Source organism: Bos taurus, chromosome 13 (assembly GCF_002263795.3).
Source record: "Bos taurus isolate L1 Dominette 01449 registration number 42190680 breed Hereford chromosome 13, ARS-UCD2.0, whole genome shotgun sequence".
In the NCBI taxonomy this organism is placed as follows: domain Eukaryota; kingdom Metazoa; phylum Chordata; class Mammalia; order Artiodactyla; family Bovidae; genus Bos; species Bos taurus.
Window position 1 is genome coordinate 38,842,202 of NC_037340.1, and position 20,965 is coordinate 38,863,166.

Sequence of the window (20,965 nt, forward strand, 5' to 3'; positions counted from 1 at the left end):
AAGACTATCAAGGACTGTTCACTTGATGGGAAGGGATCGTTTGTACATAGTTATACCACACTTTTCACAAAATGTATTCTGAAAAAATGTGTAAATGAACCTATTGAAAATAGCATCTCGTTTTCTCACTGATCAGTAATGTTTTCATCTCAGTTCGTCCCAATCTGGTATTAATTTACTTTTTCCATCTTTAATCCCCTTCATATTTCACCTAGCTAATAATCAATAAACTCCTAAAGGCACAGAGAAACTTAGCCGTGAATCTTTAAGTAAATGATCACTCTCTGTAGATCTCTAGATTTGGATGCAGAGCCTTTCCTATTATCAACAAATATTTTCTAAATGAATAAGTTAATTTTTTTCTTTAATTTTTGGTTGGAAGTCATTTCACATTTTTAGAAGTGAGAGTACATATGAAAAGCATAGATATAAAGTTTTATTAGGATTGTTACTGACCCAATTTCTTGGCTTTCCCCAATCAATAGAAATAGACAAGAAGCTAGACAGGAAATTCAGGCAAGGCTTTATTGGGGGCCCTGCTGCAGCCAGGGTGGGGAGAGGGGAGCGAGAAGTTAACAGGCTCTTTGCTCACTCCCAGAGGTGGGGCAAGTTGATTCCTTATTTGGGATGAGGGTAGGGGTGTGTCAGAGGTGGCTGGAGGGACAGCGTCAGTGGTTTGCCCACCCCTCTGGTGGTATTGTGTGCTGAGGGCATGCATAGCACTCTGCTTTTGCTTTTGACACCTTGTTTTTGATCCAGGCTCCTCAGAAGTGGCAGTTGAGTTTTCTTTTCACTGTCTCTTTGTATCTTTTGGGTCCAGAATTAGCCCCAAGTGTGCATGCACAGTTATTTTCAGTCCCATACAGTTTCTTTGCATTTTGTTGCTGGCGGAGAGGTGTGTCCAGGTGTAAGCAAAGGGTCTCAGGTCCCAACCTGTCTCAGGATTGCTAAAGAAGTTCTCCTGGAAAGCAGTTTCAAGTCAAAAGTGCTGTTATGTGGTCAGGTTGGGGCCAGAAAATGAAATATACCAAGGTTCTGAAAGCAAAACAGGAAAGGGGAGCATGTTTCTTTCAAGCCACAGACCAGGTAATGAATGTCCACTGGAATCATTCCACTCTTGGTGCTAACTCTGCATCACACAGCGTCTCTCATACACCCAGCTCACGAGCATCTGGGTGGGTCTCACTGTCCACCAACAGCTCTGCCTTCAGAGTCATGCGGCACTTGGTAGACCGAGCACTGTGGGGACAGAAGGCGGGGTCACCAGGGTTTGACCACGACCACTGGCCTGGGCATGGTGCAGAGGTCATCTCCTGCCCTGTTCTGCCCTCCCAGCTGGGCCACCTCCTCCATCCTCCATTGCCCAAGGGAAAAAGAAGGCCTAGCTGACTCTCAGTAGCAGGACCCTCCCTGTTCTCCATCCTGCTCCAGCCCAGAATTCTTCTGGGAGTTCAGGCTGGCCCGGCTCCCTGTTTCCTGGCAGCAGCTCAGCTGGGACCCAGTGTCCAGATCCAAGAGAGGATCCAGAAATGTCAGCTGTTTACCTGGTTCAGGTGTTCCTCCTTGGTGATGCTGGAGGCATTCTTTTATTTTATCCTTTACATTTTCTGTTGGGATATAACAGACATAAAATGCCTAATGTGCATCTAGGAGTATATTGCTCTATAAAACTCTGCTTGCTGTTGTCTGTGCCAGTCAGTTTGCAAATACCATAGCAAAATAACAAAAGCTGCAGACCAAGCAGCTTAAACAACAGAAATATTTTTCTCGAAGTTCCAGAGACTGACGGTCCAAGATCAAGATGCCAGCAGGGTCTGTGGCTGGTGAGAGCTCACCCTTGGGTTGCAGACAGCCACCTCTCGCTGATCCCCAACAAGGCAGAGAGAGAGAGAAAGAATGAGGCTTGGGGAGTCTCTTCTGGCATACATGTGTACTAAGTCGCGTTAGTTGTGTCCAACTCTTTGCTATCCCATAGACTGTAGCCTGCCAGGCTCCTCTGCCCATGGAATTCTCCAGGTGAGAAGACTGGAGTGGGTTGCCATTCCCTTCTCCAGGGGATCATCCTGACCCAGGGATCTAACCTGTGTCTCTTATGTCACCTGCATTGGCAGGCAAGTTCTTTACCATTAATGCCACCTGGGAAGCCAATACCTCTACTAATTAGAGTATAAAACACCACAACAGCAGGAGCTTTTGTCTGTTTTGTTCACAACTGTATTCTTAGTGCCTAAAATAGTGCCTGGCACATAGTAGGTGGCCAGTCAATATGGGCAGAATAAAGGAATCAATGATGAAATTAAGCAAGCAGTTCCTCATCTGTTATTTTGCAAAGGGAATTCTGTTTTTATGAGTTTAATATATTTTAAAAAAGCTTCAAGTCATAGGGCAGCGTTTCAATAATTGAAATGGAGATGAATACACAATAAAAACAGTGAAAATTCTTTCCATGTCATCCCCCTCCTTCCTCCAGAGGTGCACCCAGTTAAGCTTGCTTGGTATCCTTTTCAAGACTTTTAAATCTAGTTACATATATATGTCTCAAATAGATATAAAGTTTTGTCTTATTTTAGATTTCAGTAAATAGCAAAAGGCAGGAATCTGTAGTCTTTATATAGTCAGATATATCATTTTTTTCATGGCACTGGAGATTATGTCTGGCATAAGATCTTTATGGCCCTTACGTTCTTGTTTTTTAAGAGATGTTTTTCTCTTGGGAGCTTTTAGAATCTTCCTCTTCATCCTTATTGGCTAGAAAATTACCAGCATAGGTCTAGATGTGATTTTAAAGTTATCATGCTTGTGAAGTTATTGTGCTTAGCATTTTCTTTAAATCTCAAGATGCATGCTGTTTTTCAGTACAGATGAATTTTCTATTCACATCTCTTTGATTATTTATTCCATGCCATCTTCTCTAATCCTTCCCTCTGGACTTCCTATCAGAATTCCTCCTACATTTTCCCTACAGGGCTCTCGATTCAAATTCTTATATTTTTCATCTCGTTGTCTTTCATCCATGTGTTTTGGCTACTGAGAATTTGATAAAGAAGAAAGATAGTAAATAAAAACATTTGCTGGTCTGCTACATGGCTTATCTGCTCACATATATCTTTTGCAGGGTGCATGTTATTCAAGAATACAGTCATCTCTTTATCACATAAAGACTTTATATCAGCTGGGGCTTCCCAGAGCTTGAAATTTATTTAAAATTATTTAAAATTTAAAATTTTAAAGCCAAACCCGTGGCTTGTTGAAATCCCAAGACCACCCCAAGATGCCTGTGAGTTCCAGGTGTGCTCAAATTCTGGTGACCTTCTTTCACTGGGGTCATTGCCTTGTTGCATCAAATATTTTCCTCCTTGTGCTTGTCCAGGGGAGAAATGATCCCTTCTTCAGTTTAAAAGTGGCCTTCTCCTAGAGCCTATTATACAGAGTGAAGTAAGACAGACAAAAACAAATATTGTATATTAACGGATATATATGGACTCTAGAAAGATGGTACCGATGAGCCTATTTGCAGGGCCGCAGTGGAGACTAGACATACAGAACAGACTTGTGGACACAGTGGGGGAAGGAGAGAGTAGGATGAATGGAGAGAGCAGCATGGAAACATGTACATTACCACATGTAAATAGACAGCCAGCGGGGATCTGCTGTATGACTCAGAGCTCAAATCGGTACTCTGTGACAACCGAGAGGGGTGGGATGGGATGGGAGGTAGGAGGGAGGTTCAAGAGGAAGGGGACATATGTATACCTATGGCTGATTCACGTTGCTGTATGGCAGAAACCAACACAAAATTGTAAAGTAGTTATCCTCCAATTAAAGATAAATAAATTTTTTAAAAAATGGAAGTGTTAGTCGCTCAGTCATGTCCGACTCTTTGCAACCCCATGGACTGCAGCCCACCAGGCTCCTCTGTCCGTGGGATTCTCCAGGCAAGAATACTAGAGTGGGTTGCCATTTCCTCTTCCAGGGGACCTTCCTGACCCGGGGATTGAACTCGGGTCTCCTGCACAGTGAGCAAATTCTTTACCATCTGAGTCACTCACACAAAACCTTGGAGGATATTACTAAAGAGCTGGGGAAAAAAAAGTGAAGTCACTCAGTTGTGTCCGACTCTTTGCAACCCTATGGTCTGCAGCCTACCAGGATCCTCCATCCATGGGATTTTCCAGGCAAGAGTCCTGGAGTAGGTTGCCATTTCCTTCTCCAGGGGATCCTCCAAACCCAGGGATCTAACCCGGGTCTCCCACATTGTAGGCAGTTGCTTTATCGTCTGAGCCACCAGGGAAATCCTAAACAGCTGGCAAGTCATTGTCTAATGGATCACACCACAAACAATTTAATCCTCCGTGTCTTCATTCCTTTTCTTCAAAGTCCTTTCCAAACACTCAGCTGCCTGGGGCTCCTCCATGACCTGCCCTTCCCACAGCACACGGAGTCCTCCCCTTGTCCTCCCTTTCCCCCAGAGTTTCCCCTCCACTAAGCAAGGTCACTCAGTGGCCTGTAGCTTATGCTCCTAAAAGAGCATCACAAAGCATTTCTACATCCAGGGCAGACAAAGAGCTTCTCCTAACAGGATCCATTCTCTTTAAAAGGCAGTTTGAGTTATAAGTCATATTTTGTTCTGTTTCACACAGCTAGAGATGCTATTATTATTCAATAATATTTTTAAAAATTTTTATTGAAATAAAGTTTGAAAGATTGAAGGCAAGAGGAGAAGGGGATGACCGAGGATGAGCTGCAGTCCATGGGGTCACAAAGAGTTGGACACGACTGAGTGACTGAGCCAAAACAATAACTGAATCATTTTAACATTTCAAACATGGCAAGGACTTTAACACTTTCTAGCAAAATAATTGTAGTTAATTACTCGTCTACAACTTGAGTCTGTTTTTTAACAACCTCCCACCAAGTCCATATTTGGTCTACTAATACCATAAAGTACCACCATGCATGGCTGACACACAACTGGTTTATTGTGGCTTTTAGTTTTTCCCCAGAGAAGTAAAATCCATAGTGCTAGGTGACTGAGCAGTGATGAGGAGTAACTGTGCGAAGTGACGAAGAAACTCTGAGGTTCTCTAGTGACTGGGAGGAGGGTGTATCTCTTAGGAATTACATTTGACGGCAAACAATGATGACTTTAAAAAGTAGAGGCTTAGTTGTCTCATGTGACAGGAAACCTAGAGGTGGGCGGTTCAGACTAGTTCAGCATAGTGAGACATCTTCTGTGACCCAGGGCTCTTCTCCGTGCTTTTCCTTCCTTAGTGTATGACTCTGGTCCTTATAAGATGGCTGCAATAGCTCCAAGCATCACTTGCTTATATATTATTGGCCAGTAGTGTTTGCATGACTACACACAGCAGTGAGAGTCACTGGAGATTAAGTTTTTAGCTTTCATAGACTCTGATGTGGACGCAAGCAAAGAGTGTATGTGTGTGCTCAGTCGTGTCCGCCTCTTTGCAACCCTGTGGACTGTAGCTCACCAGGCTCCTCTGTCCATAGAATTTTCCAGGCAGGGGGCCATTTCCTACTCCAGGGGATCTTCCTGACTCAGAGATTAAACCCGTGTCTCTTGCGTTTCTTGCATTGGCAGGTGGATTCCTTACCACTGCACCATGAGGTGGGGGGTGGGATATAAATAGGATCAAGGTGAGCTGATGCCCAGGGTGTCCCACATGTAATGATGACTTCCAGGGACAAGGGGACACAGGAGAAAGCACGTGCTTTGGCAGGGAAGACAGATGTATTTGGGGGCATATTGAATTTGAGGTGTGGTTAGGATTATCCCAAGAGACTGGTGGTTGTATCTGCTCCAGGCTAGCCCATTTTACTATTTGTTTACGTAAAAGTGGCATAGCTGGAAACTCTTTAAGACACAGGTCTGCCCAGCCAGAATTTTCATCTCCTTGACCTTCATGACTATCAAACAATAACGCTGGACATGTAACTCAAAGTGGACCAACAAGCCTCATTTCCAAGGATTTGGGAGAGTATTGGCCAAAGGAAACATTTTTTACTTGACCGTTGATATTTGGGATAGAAGTGGAGATGCTGGGAACCACTTGGCTACTATATGGCAAGATGGTGACGGGAGGGTGGCCCTGCATCTACCAGCTGGCCAGTGGACCCAATAAGATGGCATGAGGCCTGAGAAGGCAGATTCTCCTGGGCGCACGAGACTGGGTTGGTTCCTCCATGGTCTAGGACACCTGGCTTTCTTAGAGCAGCAATGTCAATATCAGAACAAATAAGGTTTCATTAGCCATTTTGTAATTTCTTACAAATGTTTAACCATTTTTACAGAAGGCAGATTCCACGCAAGATTTGAGAAAAACAACATCCACAGTACATATTGCAGCATTGTTTTTAGCAAAACCTGGCAAAAATGTAAACAGCCAACAACAGTAAAATGGACTGGTGAATTATGGCATGTCCATGCGTGAGCATGTTATGTAAACTTTAAAAATTATGTGTCATATAGCCTTTAAAGATTATATGTCAAACAACTTTTAGTGACAATGGAAAATGCTTATGATAAAATGTTGATACAAAATCACATAAACAGTACTATTCTATTGCTATTTTTTCTAACAAGCCTTAATTTGCAGATAGAAGAGATTGGAATGAAATACATCAACATATAATAATGTTTTTCTCTGGTTGGTGAGATTATGCATAATTTCAATTTTCTTCTTTATCCTCCCTATATTTTCCAATGAGTTCCTACTTTCATGATCATGAAAAAACCCAACATCACTTGTTTAAAAAGATATGGTGTAAAAAGATACACCATATCTGGTTATCATTTCAAATCCATCCTTAACAGTAAACGGTCCTTCCCTTTTCTCAGCACATGGGGCATTCCACTGTGAATTTGATTTGAGTCTATATCCAAGGTCATCTTTGTTGCTGGATTATAGATTCCTCGAGGGTGGGGCCCCTGCCATGGTCCTTACTGATGCCGCACTGCCCTGAAATCTGATAGAGCCTTGAAATCTGACACAGCCTTGTTGAATTGAATTGCTGTGTGCAGCCCAAGCTGATGTAATTGAGTGCCACAGCGGCAAGAGAAGTAACAAGACAAAAAAGGGCCATGAAGTCCTATAGAGAAGGTGGTCCTGGGTAGGACGGGAGGGTGCTCTGCTTCCCCTTTGTGTTTCACTTTGGTCACCTGTGAAGTGGGGATGATGGTGGCACCTCTTTATGGCACGGATGTGAAGATTTCACGAGTGAGCAGAGGTGAGGTCCTTGTGGTGGTGCCGGGACCGCAGGAAGCGTGCAGAAGCATTTGCTCTGACAGAGGCTCTGTCAGAGGCTGTCGTCAGCCACTGCTGGGGACGGCGCCCAGCGCTCTGTGGCCGCGCACTTGAGCCTGTGTGCAGGCGCCTCTCACCTCCCATGTTCTGCTTTTCATCATCGCACTCCAAACTGCTTTACCCTCTGGGATCATAAACCCCCTGAATTTGGAGATTTATTAAACTGTACATTCCCTTCGATCCATTGCACCTGGCAGGTACTACATAAAGCCTGTTTAATTAGCTTTAAAATAATGTGTTTATTTTTCCTCCCAGGCGCCTTAATTTTTCTTTTTAAATCACAGCATCCCTTAAACCTTAGTGTAAACGTTCTCTGCTCTCTGCAAGCCAGTTCCTAGAGAAAAGCACTCTTGGCTTCAAGACTCGGGAAACTGAACGAGAGGTCACTGGTCCAGGCACACAGCTGGGCACCAGGACAGACACACTTAAGCTGACATCCTCAGCTGAAATCCCCTCCCTGCTGTCCTGCCAGAAGTCAGCCTTCAGTGCAGAGAGGAAGGGCCACACTTTTTTCTTTCTTTTTTGGCTGCACCGTGCAACATGTGAGATCTTAGTTCCCTGGCCAGGGATCGAACCCATGCCCCCTGCATTACCAGCAGGAGTCACAACCACTGGACCACCAGGGAAGTCCCGGGTCACCCTTCTTGTTTCCCACTTCCAGTCACATCACAGAGGATGAACCACGTGCATGCACAGCTCCTGGGCACCCCGTAAGGTTATTCTGAGCGAGTATTATAAAAGCCATTCATGGCCCCAAGCTGCTCAGTCACCCTTGCCCAATTTTCTGGCAGGTTTGGAGGGAATAGAAGTCCACTTTTGATTTATTCTCAGTTTTAGGGTTGATAGAGGTGACCTTCAGAGCATCCACTGGGGAGACGCCCATGCCACCTTCCAGAGCCAGAACCAGGAGCTCCTTTGGTACCCAAGCTCCACACTAATTCATAGAGATCTCAAGATAGATCCCAAGGAGATGTCCATGAAGCACAGGCCCAGCCCTGAACTGGAATCCAGCCCCATTCACTCGGTGGCCCTGTTACATCAGGCAACCTCAGTTTGTTTGCTAGGTTAGAATGCTCTCCTCCAGCCTAGGGAGAGAAGTCAGCCTGCTGTGACTTGCTTTCTCCTCTCCTGGAGCAGCTAGGTGAGGATTCATATGTAAATGATGCCTAGCATTCTTTGAGTATAATGTGAGTGGGCAATAACCATGGGCTCTGTTGATTTAGAAGCCTCTGGAGAAAGCTTCTTGTTTAATCTGCTAATAAAAGTCCCACATTTGATCGCTTGATTGCAGGCTGCCTGTCATCGCATGATGGTATTGGAGCGTATATCTCGTTGGCGCATGACTCACCAGCTGAATTGCCCACCACCGGATGTCACAATGATGCTGCTATTCAGAACATGAAGGATGCACCGCAGGGCTCAGAAAAGATTTTTTTTTTAATATAAAAAGCCGTATTTGTAGTCCAAGCCCCTCCAGGAGGAGATGCCATGCTCTCTGTTTAGCCGGTGAGGCAGAGGAAACAAAAACCACGTTATGCCTAATATCCCTGAAGCCAAATTACAATATTTACCCCTGCATGGCAACTTGATGCACATAATTATCTGTGCATAGAAAAGAAAATGGAAGAAAAGGTTCAATGAACACCCACCTGGCTGTTGTGAATGATGTTGTTCCAACAGAAACAGAGGTTGAGGAGGAGGGCTTGGGGGGAGGGAAGGAAGCGTGGTCCTTGCACATCCTCTGATGAGGAAGGAGCAGAGTCGCCTGGAGCTGGAGGATCTCTGTTTCCATCCCAGCAGGGATGAGACAGCCATGTGGTTTCCTCCGTGAGCCGCTATCGGTGTCCCCAGTGCTGCTCCATCACAGATCAGATGTAACAAGCTCCCAGACCATGCCGCAAGCTCAGGGAGCTTCCAGAGTCTCCCTGCAAAGGAAGAAGGAAGACCCCCACCATGGCCTTTGTGACCGCCTCCAGTTCACATGGACCCAGTGCTGCACACCATGCAGCGGTCTGCTCACACCCGTCGGCATCCAGCATTGATGCCTCCCTCCTGGTAGACTGACCACCTTCACTTGGGTCCAGGGTGCCCGGAGACCCAGAAGTGTGGACCGACTGATGGGTGTGGGGGTCTAGACACCCTGCCCTGTCTGCCCCACACCCACAATTCAGGCAACTCTGATGCCTCCCCAGAGCCCCCAGTGGAGTCAGAGCCCCTCCATGGGACTGGGCTGAGTGCTGCACACTGGTCCCCCTTCCCATTCCATGACCAGGTTTTTTTCCTGGAACGTTTCCTAGGAAACGATTCACTTGAATTTCTGGGTCCTGGATGATGGGCTTGGGGAGCAGCCCCGCATGTCCTCTCACAGGAGACTCAGCTACTCTGGCCTCAGCTGATTAGAGGAAGGAGAAGGGTCTGACCCAGAGCAGCCTGTCAGTAGAATGGCTGCCCCAGGGAGTCTGCCTAACAGGACAGGTCCTAGATGTCATTTGGAGCCTTCTAGCCCATAGTGTGGAGAAGTTGATGGCACCCCACTCCAGTACTCTTGCTTGGAAAATCCCATGGACAGAGGAGCCTGATAGGCTGCAATCCATGGGGTCCCTAAGAGTTAGACATGACTGAGCGACTTCACTTTCACTTTTCACTTTTATGCATTGGAGAAGGAAATGGCAACCCACTCCAATGTTCTTGCCTGGAGAATCCCAGGGATGGGGGAGCCTGGTGGGCTTCCGTCTATGGGGTCACACAGAGTCAGACATGACTGAAGCGACTTCGCAGCAGCTGCAGCAGCCCATAGTGAGGAGTTTGGATGGGATGCAGTGGAGGGACCAAATAGAGGTTCAGCCTTTTTTCTGGTTGAGTTGAATTGAAGGGAGGGGGCTGGGAAGAGAGGGGTCAGCTTCGTGCTGCCTCCTGTGGGCAGGTGAGTGCCAGGACTCACAGGGAAGTGCAGGGATGGGGGGGCGGAGGGAGCTGAGATTTCCAGCAACAACTTAAATTCACTTCTTTCGCTTTGCACCAGAACCCCACCCAGCGCTCAGGGGTGACTAGGAGAAGCAGGGCGTTGCCCCTGGGTGACAGCTTCACCATTACCTGGTCCCACCTCCATTCCGACAGGGGAATGATTTACCTACGCTCATGATGGCAAATCTGGGACTGGAAACCAAGTTTTAAGTTTTGATTGATTGATGATTGATTGGCAGTGCATGACACCACCTGTTTTCAGTTTCCCAGGGGGAAAACTCACATTGTTAGTAATACTCACATGGTCATTCTATCTCTTGCCACCGATACCTGCTCATACACGTTATGACCTTCCTTGGCTGCCTGCCAGAAATGCTCCACTGCAACATTATTGCCACCCAGAAATGTTTGAGTCCTCAGCTTTCCAATGCTCTCAAGGACAAAGCTGTGCTAAATCTCTGCCTCAGTCCTGGACAGTCTTTTCCCGGCTCCAGGGCAAGAATGTAGCAGGGCTGATATGTAATTTGTGGAGGAATTCCAGGTGAGCTGTGGATGGTTGAAGAGAAGGACACTGTCTCTGTCCTAAGGGTGGGGAAACTGAGGCAGTGGGGGAGGCTCAGGTGTCCAGGACGCATCATTCTACCCCTCTCTCCCACCACCTCGATTCCTAAGCTATGACCGAGCAAACAGCACTCTCTAGGTTTTAGCCCTCAGGTGATGCCGGTGGGCTGCTCCTTGGGCATTTAGTTTCTTCACACTGTCCAGGCATTCTGCCATGAAATGGAGGTCTCTCTTGATCTTCACTGGGGCTCTTCCTCCCCTCCTGCCCGTCACCCTCCTTCTTCCGAAAAGACCCAGTGCGCTCGCAGGGACCCTCTGTTAGACCTGCTGAGCTTGTCCCTTCATCTCAGCCTGTCGTCCAGCTCATCGCTGCCATCCCATTCCCACTCACCTCCTAAGGCCAGGATATATCTCGCTTCCGCCCTGAGTATTCCCTTAGCAATTCCAGCACTTGCTGACTTTCTCCATGTATGCAGGTCTGTAGGCTTTATATCCAAGTTAAGAAATCTTTCATTAACAGAGAATAGACTGACTCAGATGAGTTCAAGTTAAGGAATAACAAAAGAAAGGTTGTATCTGGGAAAGCGATTCAAGAATACAGCAAGGAATAGACATGAATGGGCTTCAGGTTGGGTGTGACCTGAGAAGGGAGCTGGCAGCTCCTGAATCTCCAATTCCACCCTCTGCTCCCTCCTTATTTGCTACTCTCTGTTATTTTTACCCTATCTTTACTTCCCAACCTTCCTCTGAGCAATGCTGTCTCATGGCTTTGATGTGCAAATGGCCCCACACACGGTCCCCTGCCTGAAACTCATGCTTACTGGTGCCTACAGATGACCAGAAACCTTCCCCTCAATCTCTTAGCTCCAATTCCTGGGAAGAGAAGACTATGGTTGATTTGGTTCATTCTTTTGAACCAGGGCACAGAAGCCATGAGTCTGGCCAGCCAGTGGATTAGCCTCCCGTGGGTCAGGTATCCATCCTCACTCAATCAATGGTGGTCCCAGAGATTAAGGTGACATGGTGCAATACCCGTTAATCTGGGGGTCCATGAATGGAGGCCTCGTTAAAGGCGTGTGTGCAGGGTAGGGGATAAATTGGCATTTTTAAGGCGACTTAAGTTCAGTTCCACAGAGTCTAGCGCTTAATGGTCCTTGTGACGCTTCAGTGTTTTATTCCTGCCTCCTTTATGAGATGGGCCCTGCTGGTTCATTGGCCAAACAATCCCTGTTCCATTTGACCCAAATTCTCCCAGGTTGTGGAGAGGATCAACAGAACTAATGTCTGTTTTAAATGTGAAATGTCAGCCTGAATATCGAATGAAGAGCAATTGATTAAGTGAATTAAGGCAGTACTGCACAACAGAAAACTGTTCTGCTATTAAAATGCAGTAGCAGAAGAATATTTATATGAAAGATGTTTAAGACATTGTTAATGGAAGCAAATGAATTCCAAACAGTGTAAACATCATGATTCTCTTTGTGAGCATGTGTACATACACACACATTCATCCTTGCACTTGAAAAGATGCTCACCAAAATATCAACAGTAATGTAACCTGGGTGATAAGATTATTGATGACATAAATTTTATCCTATTTGCTTGCTGCTGCTGCTGCTAAGTCACTTCAGTCGTGTCCGACTCTGTGTGACCCCATAGACGGCAGCCCATCAGGTTCCCCTGTCCCTGGGATTCTCCAGGCAAGAACACTGGAGTGGGTTGCCATTTCCTTCTCCAATGCATGAAAGTGAAAAGTGAAAGTGAAGTCGCTCAGTCGTGTCTGATTCTTAGTGACCCCATGGACTGCAGCCTACCAGACTCCTCTGTCCATGGGATTTTCCAGGCAAGAGTACTGGAGTGATGTGCCATTTCCTTCTCCGGCCTATTGCTCAGTTATATTTAAAATTTTTTTCTGCAATAAGCATTTATCACTTTGCAATAAGAGAAAGAAATAAAAGGATAAAAGGAATGTGTTAGTCACTCAGTCGTGTCTGAATCTTTGCGAGTCCAGTCCATTATAGTCTGCCAGGCTCCTCTGTCCATGGAATTCTCCAGGCAAGAACATTGGAGTGGGTAGCTGTTCCCTTCTCCAGGAGATCTTCCTGACCCAGGGATCAAAGCTGGGTCTCCTGCACTGCAGGCAGATTCTTTACCAGCTGAGCCACCAGGGAGTGTAATGCAAGGCTATAACCTCCTTAATGAAGGCTGTTTTTTAGATTCCACTGTGATAAATAGTTTGGAGATCCCTTAAATCATATCTAGAAAGGTTGTCTATATATCCTTGTCTACAACTAAAAGTGTACGCATGTAAAAATCTGATTACGTGTCTAATTACACTGAATGGCTTTCTCAGGTTGAGCTTCCAAGGAGTCTAATTTATTTGGGAGGTGATCCCAGGAAGCACTGATAGGAGAGCAGAGAAGTGAGACAGAGAAGGGGGAGAAGCCACAGCTGGTGTGTTCCTGAGCGCCCGAGGGGCCAGCCACTGGAGATCTGAGACGGGGAGAAGCTTGCTCAGAGCTGTCCTTCCCGAGGCGCAGGGGAGCTGGGGCGTTCATTGGTCCACTACTCCCCTCTGCCAGCAGGTTAAGATTGCTCCCATTGGGCGTTTCTTCTGGCCTTCCAGCCTCCAGGGCCCAGGCAGAGAGGACTCCAGCAACCAGAAAAGGCTCTTAGTTCAGCATGCTGCTGCTGCTGCTAAGTCGCTTCAGTCGTGTCCGACTCTGTGAGACCCCATAGATGGCAGCCCACCAGGCTCCCCCATCCCTGGGATTCTCCAGGCAAGAACACTGGAGTGGGTTGCCACTACCTTCTCCAATGCATGAAAGTGAAAAGTGAAAGTGAAGTCGCTCAGTCGTGTCTGACTCTTAGTGACCCCATGGACTGCAGCCCACCAGGCTCCTCTGTCCATGGGATTTTCCAGGCAAGAGTACTGGAGTGGGGTGCCATTGCCTTCTCCGTAGTTCAGCATAGCCTCTTACAATTGGAAGGTGTTAAGTTGACATACACAAGAATGGTAAGAGTCCAGGGAATGTGGGCTGGGTACCAACAGCATCCATGCAATGGCATTCTGTCCCTTTAACAGCTCTGCCCTGCAGGGTCTTTCTTGAATTTCTGTGCTGGTGGGGAGGAGGGAGCAAAAAAGTCAAGATGAAGAAGGTCTACAGGGGAAATCCTATGACTGCGCTTATTGCTACCCTGTCCCCCACCAAAGGCCAAAATGTTCTTTTTGAAATCTGATCCTCCCTGGTGCTGCTGGGAATATTCAAAACAAAAGTTGTGAAATCCAGGTTTCAACAGGAACCCATTATAGCCAGTGAAATTGAGGAATGCACCAGGAAAACATGGTATCAGGACTTGGAGACATTTATTTGTGAGTTTGGCAGGTCTTTTTTATTTTTTTATGATGTTTTTGGACTCTTCTGCATATAAGGCAGATTCCCTCAACCCAAGTCTATTAAATCCCTCGCCATTCATTTTATGATGTGTTTGAAATACCAAAGGCTGAGTTATTTGTTGATGATTTGTCCTTTTTTTGGACACCCCAGCTGGGGATGGTCCTTCCAAAAATAGAGTTGCTAACTTCTTGGAGACCCGTGAGCATACTTGCTGACTACATCTGTGCACCAGGAAGAAGAAATATTTATTTACTGGGCCATGTGAATAGAGACAGAGTTCTGGGCCTTAGAAACTCTAGGAATAACATGAACTTGTAGAACTAGAATCACACACTCTTCATTTTACAGTCTAGGAAACTGAAGTCCCAAGTCACCCAGCAGGTGTAAGGGGGGAATTGGTGTGAAGCTTCCCCACCTCTTCCTGGGAAGTAGCCTGTGCACCAGGGCTGATTGGCGGCTTGTGCCGGTTGGGTTGGTAAATGACACTGATGCTCTAATTCCATGATTCATCCAAGTTGTCCAGTCACTTCCCGGCGTGGACTTTAACAGAATCTTCGTCTCCTTGGCCACTGAGTGCTCTGGCAGTGACGTCACTCTGTGCAGCTTTCCTGAGTGTTTTACTCTCAGATTCACCTTCTTTCTCTCCTTCAGGAAAAACTGCATGATCACTGAAGGATGTTGCCAGTCGGCTAGAACAAGTCATCCTGGGTTTTTCTGTAATTTTAAGATTTTTTTTTGGCGTGGACCATTTTTAAAGCCTTTATTGAATTTGTTACAATATTGTTTCTATTTTATGTTTTGATTTTTTTGACCACAAGGCGTGTAGGATCTTAGCTACCCCATCAGGGATTGAACCTGCTCCCCCTGCCTTGGGAGGTGAAGTCTTAACAACTTGTCACCAGGGAAGTCCCCCTTCTGTAATAATCTGGAGTGTTGGGGTCAGGGAGAGAGAGAAAAGAGACGGTTGGGACCCTGAGCACTTGCGTTCAGGCTGGTCTGTTTCTTAGCTGGGGTGGGGACAGGGGTCTGCTGCCCCACACCAGGGGCTAGGAGCAGAAATCCTCACGGAAGTGGGTGAAGGCAGGGCCTGCAAAACAGGAGATTCTTAAGACTGTGTGAGTTTAAGACCTGAAAACAGCTTCACAGAAAATCAAACCTTGGGCTTATCTGCCGGGCTTTTATGGGACCTGATTCGCTCAGGGCTTTTGTTCAGGAACCGGAAAAAGAGTCGGGAGGTTGTCTAATATCTTTTCCTCTCCCTAATCACACTGAAACTCTTTAATCTGCCAGAGGCATAGTGTATGTGTGTGTGCTCAGTTGTGTTTGCCTCTTTGCGCTTCCATAGGCTGTAGCCCTCCAGGCTCTTCTGTCCATGAAATTCTCCAGGCAAGAATACTGGAGTGGGTTGCTATTTCCTTCTCCAGGGGATCTTTGCAACCTAAGGATCTAACTGCATCTCCTGCACTGGCAGGCAGATTCTTTACCACTGCGCCTCGTGGGAAGACTCCAGAGGCATTAACAAGCCCTATTTTCTTAAAGTTCTGCTAACAAGGGGGCTCACTTGACCACCCACCCCCCCACCCAATTTGGCAATCGTCAGTAGTAGTTCCCTAACTTAGAATGGCTAACTGCTTACATTAGGCAAACACCAGAGCCTGGTCTCCGTGGGTGCACGGGGAAACCCTTATGATCTGAGAACAGAACTTGTCCGTTTAAAGAGGGATGCTACTCACCCCAGGGTGTCCTTCCACCCCACCCCACTGTGCTGCGTGTGCAGGAAGGTGTCACTTGGAGCTGAGCCTGAGAGATGGTCACTGGGGAAGGCTCAGCCAGGCTGAGCTGGGTTTCCACCAGGCTACGGGATGAATGAGAGTGTGCACGCACACGTGTGTGTGTGTCCACGTGCATTCACATGTGTGCACATGCTTGTGGCACTTGTTTCCCAAAAGTGTTTGTGTTTCAGTGGAGGCTTGTGCAGAGGCAACGAGAATCTGTGCGCCGGGCTGTCTACACTCAGCGCTGGTATCTGGTGTGGTTGCTTTGTCTTTCGGGTTTGGGGACTTCCTGCTGGGTTTATGTCCCCCTTTCCCCCCTCTCGTCTCCACCTTGTCCCCTTTGTTGCTCCCTAAGGGTTTCAGGTGGGCTTCTGACAACCTGACTCTGTTCATGGAAAGCAGGACGTCACCCTCAGATGCTTTCCCTTCCTCCTCGGAATCCCCACAGCCTTCAGGGTGGGCGGTGGTGGCCGGTGACGTGGTAGGGACAAACTGCTGCAGATGCTATAGTCAGAGCTTGACCCACAACCCCCAGGGTCTCTTCACCAATTTCCTGCAAATCTAGTGCACATTCACCTTTTAATTTTTCAAAGTCTGTGCCCTTACCAAGTAGCATGCTGAAACATCTGAGGTCTAGAGGAGACAGGCCTTCCTCTGCATGGACTCTGGAAGATCCGCTCTAATGGGTGATCAGGACAGATGCAAGGGTCAATGGACCCCAGAGGAGGCAGATAGGACTCAATGGATCCCAGAGGAGGCAGATAGGACTCAATGGATCCCAGAGGAGGCAGATAGGACTCAATGGGCCACGGGCCCAGAAATGAGAAAGATGTGAGCCATGGGCCATGGAATTGGTGCAGAATCTTGGTTACAAACAGAAAGCTCAGTTAAATTAAGCCTGCGTGCAGTCATATCTGATTCTTTGTGACCCTGTGGACTGTAACCCACCAGGCTCCTCTGGCCATGGGATCTTCCAGGCAAGAATAATGGAGTGGGTTACCATTCCCTCCTGCAGGGGATCTTCCCGACCCAGGGATTAAACCTGGGTCTCTTACATCTCCTGCATTGGCAGGTGGGCTCTTTACCACTAACGCCACCTGGGATGCTGGGCTCACACTGTCCACATGTCCAGTGGACAGCCACAGTGGTCCTCCCTTATCCAAGTGGGATTTGCAGCTTCAGCCTCAGTGAGCTTCTCTCCCTCTGGGAGAGAGAAGCATTCTGTTAAGGCTGAGAGGGGTTTAGCAACTTGCCCAAGGTCACATAGCAAAATAGCAAAGCCAGAATTGAAACTCAGGTCTGTTTCTCCCCAAAGTTCACACTCTCCCTGACCTGGCATTTTAGATAATAATTTATGGACACCTTGTAATTAGGAAGGAAAAAGGATGGAGTTCAGATCTTTGACTTAGTGTTTTTTATGTGTAACTAAAAGATAGGCATGCTTGAGGCACAAGTGGCCTGTGTGAAATTCAGATGAACCTGGAGAACAAACCGTTGAAATTGGAGCTGCAAAGGGGCAATGTTTCTCAAGGAGAATGAGCAACATGTGGCCTCCTGATATAGAGCAGTGACCTGTGAGTGCCTCCAGGCACAGGAAGCGGTTAGGAGAAAAAGGGAGGCAAATCATTCAGCTCTACTCTTGTGAAAAATACCTTCCCAAAATGTGTGGCCTGGGAAAATGGAACATGGATCAAACAAAAAGCTGGGAGCTCAGAATTACTGCAGGGTGATAGTCCTTCTCTGTGCCACCAAATGACAAAAAAAGGTACAAGAGAGCATCAGACTGGTTTAATCGTATCCACAGACAGCTGATCTTTAGAAACTGGATGCTCCGTGCTTCAGAAACACCTGGAAGTTGTTCTTAAACTTTAAGATATACTCTTCTGCAGACTCTCGGTTACTCCAATGTGGAAATTAGCCATCGTGCTGGGAACACCGACTCCCTGACTACCTGGTACCTGCCTATGACCGGGCTTTGTGCCGATGTCCTGAGGGCAGGTGAAGCGGGGAGCCCCTGAGGAGGTGCGAGCAGGGGAAGACAGCCCAGCAGGTGGATGGAAGACTACCTGGATCAGCTGCACACTCACAGCTCCCTGTCTGAAGGGTCGCTGACTATGTTGGAGGTGAGTGTGCATCTGTGTGGCATGCTAAGAAATAATATATTTATCAGGATAAAATCATTGGGGGGAATAAATCATTCTTTCCCAGGTAAAATAATCAGGATATTTGGTTCAAGCTTCAGAGTCACTGATACTTGTGGGAGAGGAATGTTTTGAAAGTAAGAAAAACCAATAAGATTTTTATTTGTACCCCTCTGTGTTATAGCAACCATTCTGCAAAATAGCCAGGTGAGGGGGAGGTGGAGGCACCCCCCTGGGAAGGAGGCTTTGACCTCCTGACAAGCAGACTTTTCAGCTTGCAATAGCCAAATGAATATTGACAGTCAATTTTTTGTTACAGTCACCCTGAATTACCCACCACAGACTCATTAAGCTAGAAGACATCTGGTCCACCCTCCTGCCTCTAGGCAGAGCTTAAGCTGTGATTGTTGGCAAAGTTTGGGTCAAGGGGGTCCTGTCCCCAGGTGTCCCATGTTAGGGCTCCAGGAAGAACCTTAAAGGGGAGCAGCCCAGTGGGCATATAATTGAGGCCAGTCAGGATGAAATGGGAAACTCATTTCTTGGAGTGCATCATAAGTGTAGCTACATAAAACATTGTGTGAGGCCAAACAGGAACACATGCCAACCTCAGGTGGGGAAAGAAAGTGTGACTTGCTTATTAACAATAAAAGGATCAATCTCCCTAGGAGCACCCCTGCCCCACCCCTCAGGGTAACTGGGAACCAGCCTTGATGATGAACAATAATTCTCTCTTTGGGCTTTAGCTGGCTCCTTTCAGTTATAAAGTGCTTCCCTGGTGACTCAGACAGTAGAGGATCCACCTGCAATGCAGGAGACACTGGTTCAATCCCTGGGTTGGGAAGATCCCCTTGGGGAAGGGAATGGCAACCCACTCCAGTATTCTTGCCTGGAGAATTCCATAGACGGAGGAGCCTGGTGGGTCGCAATCCATGGGATCACAGAGTCAGACACAACTGAGTGACATTCATTCATTCATTCCAATGTATGATAGTTTCTTTCACAGAGCCCCTGCTTTGGGCTCCCTCCATTATACAGCAAATTCTGAGCCACCAGGGAAGTCCTATCTATTTTACATATGGTAATGTATCTGGGTGTCGATGTATAGCAGAAACCATCATAATAAAGTAATTATCCTCCAATTAAAAATAAAAATAAAATTTTAAAAAGTAGTTTCTTTCCCAGGTAAATGCTTGGGGCTTTCAAATTCTGCCCCTTCCCCTTCTCTTCCTGGAGATGGCCCCGGGGAAGTGCTTCTCTTGTCTTGGGAACGCAGTGGTGGGGGTTCCTAGAGTACTTGTTCCTGGAGCCCCCCTTGTTCTTTTATCAATGATCAGAATCAAGTATATGCTATAGAAAAGACGCCAGCAAACCAGGCCTGCTAACTCTTGGTATTTGGGGACCATGTCTGCTTGGAAATGTCTGACCAGACCACTTACATTCCCTGTTTGGCAGAGTGTATTCTTTGTGGCAGGAATGCTGAGCCTTGGAAATACAAAACATGACTTTCTCATCTCTCTTTCTGTGCACTTAGATGTTCTTCCAGAATCTGTGCCTGGACTCCAAACAGACCTCCCTGGGGCCTGCGGTAGGCAGAATAATGGCCCCTTAAAGACATCGTCGTCCCTGGAGCCTGTGTGTATTACCTTCAAAGGCGGAAGACATTTTGCAGATGTGATTAGGGTTGAGGACCCTGACATGGGGGAGAGTCTCCTGGATTATCCAAGTGGGTCCAGTCGAATCACATGAGTCGTGAAAAGCAGGGAACCCTTCCCAGCTGTATTCAGAGAGGTGACATTGCTGGCTTGAGGGCTGGAGGAGGAGAGCCATGAACCAGAGAACGGAGGAGACTTCAGAATCTGGAAAAACGGAAAAAAAGCATTCTTGTATTAGTCTGTTCAGGCTGCCATTACAAAATAGCCTGGGTGGCTTAAGTGACAGAAATTGATTTCTCATGGTTCTGGAGGCTGGAGGTGAAGATCAAGTCCTCTTCCTGGCTTGTGGGTGGTGTCTTTTCTTGGTACCTGCACACAGGGTGAGCGATCTCTCTCTCTCTTCCTCTTGTAATAAGGCCACCAATACCCAGTCCTGTTGCATTAGGACTCCATCCTTATGTCCTTGTGTGTGCGTGCTAAGTCGCTTCAGTCATGTCCAACTCTTTGGGACTCTACAGACCATAGCCTGCCTGGCTCCTCTGCCCATGGGATTCTCCAGGCAAGATTACTGGAATGGACTGCCATGTCCTCCTCCAGGGGATCTTCCCGACCCAGGGATTAAACCTGGGTCTCTTACATCTCCTGCATTGGCAGGTGGGCTCTTTACCACTAGCGCCACCTGGGAAGCCTTATGACCTTACGAAAGAAAGAAAGCACTAAGTGGTGTCCGACTCATGCGACCCCATGGACTGTAGCCCGCCAGGCTCCTCTGTCCATGGAATTCTCCAGGCAAGAATACTGGAGTGGGTTGCCATTTCCTTCTTCAGGGGATGAACTTAACTTTAATAACTTACTTAACTTTAATAACTTCCTAAAAGCTTTAGCTCCAAGGACAGTTGCATGAGATGTTAGGGCTTCAACATATAAATTTGGGGTGAACACAATTCAGTCCTTAGCTCTCCCCCTAGAGTCTCCAGAAAGGAATGCAACATTACTCATGCACACATTTTAGCCCAGTGAGATCCATGTCAGTATTCTGACCTTCAGAACTGTAAGATGGTAATATTGGATTGTTTAAACACTAAGTCTATGGTCATTTGTGACAGCCACAAAAAACCAGTACATACCCACTACCCTTCTCTTTGGCATTCT

General features: G+C 46.9%; 1 long non-coding RNA gene across 3 annotated transcripts; it reads right to left on the reverse strand.

The window, feature by feature from the left end:
- Window positions 1–511: 511 nt before the first annotated feature.
- On the reverse strand, window positions 512–9,246 carry LOC132346901 (uncharacterized). 3 transcript variants are annotated; one of them, XR_009496889.1, is made up of 3 exons: window positions 8,972–9,246; window positions 1,545–1,607; window positions 512–1,239 (listed from the first exon to the last, which is right to left on the reverse strand). It is a non-coding gene; the product is annotated as an uncharacterized lncRNA (long non-coding RNA). The 3 variants fall into 3 exon arrangements; XR_009496888.1 differs by having other exon boundaries at window positions 512–1,607; XR_009496890.1 differs by lacking the exons at window positions 512–1,239; window positions 1,545–1,607 and adding an exon at window positions 3,174–3,418.
- Window positions 9,247–20,965: the final 11,719 nt, after the last annotated feature.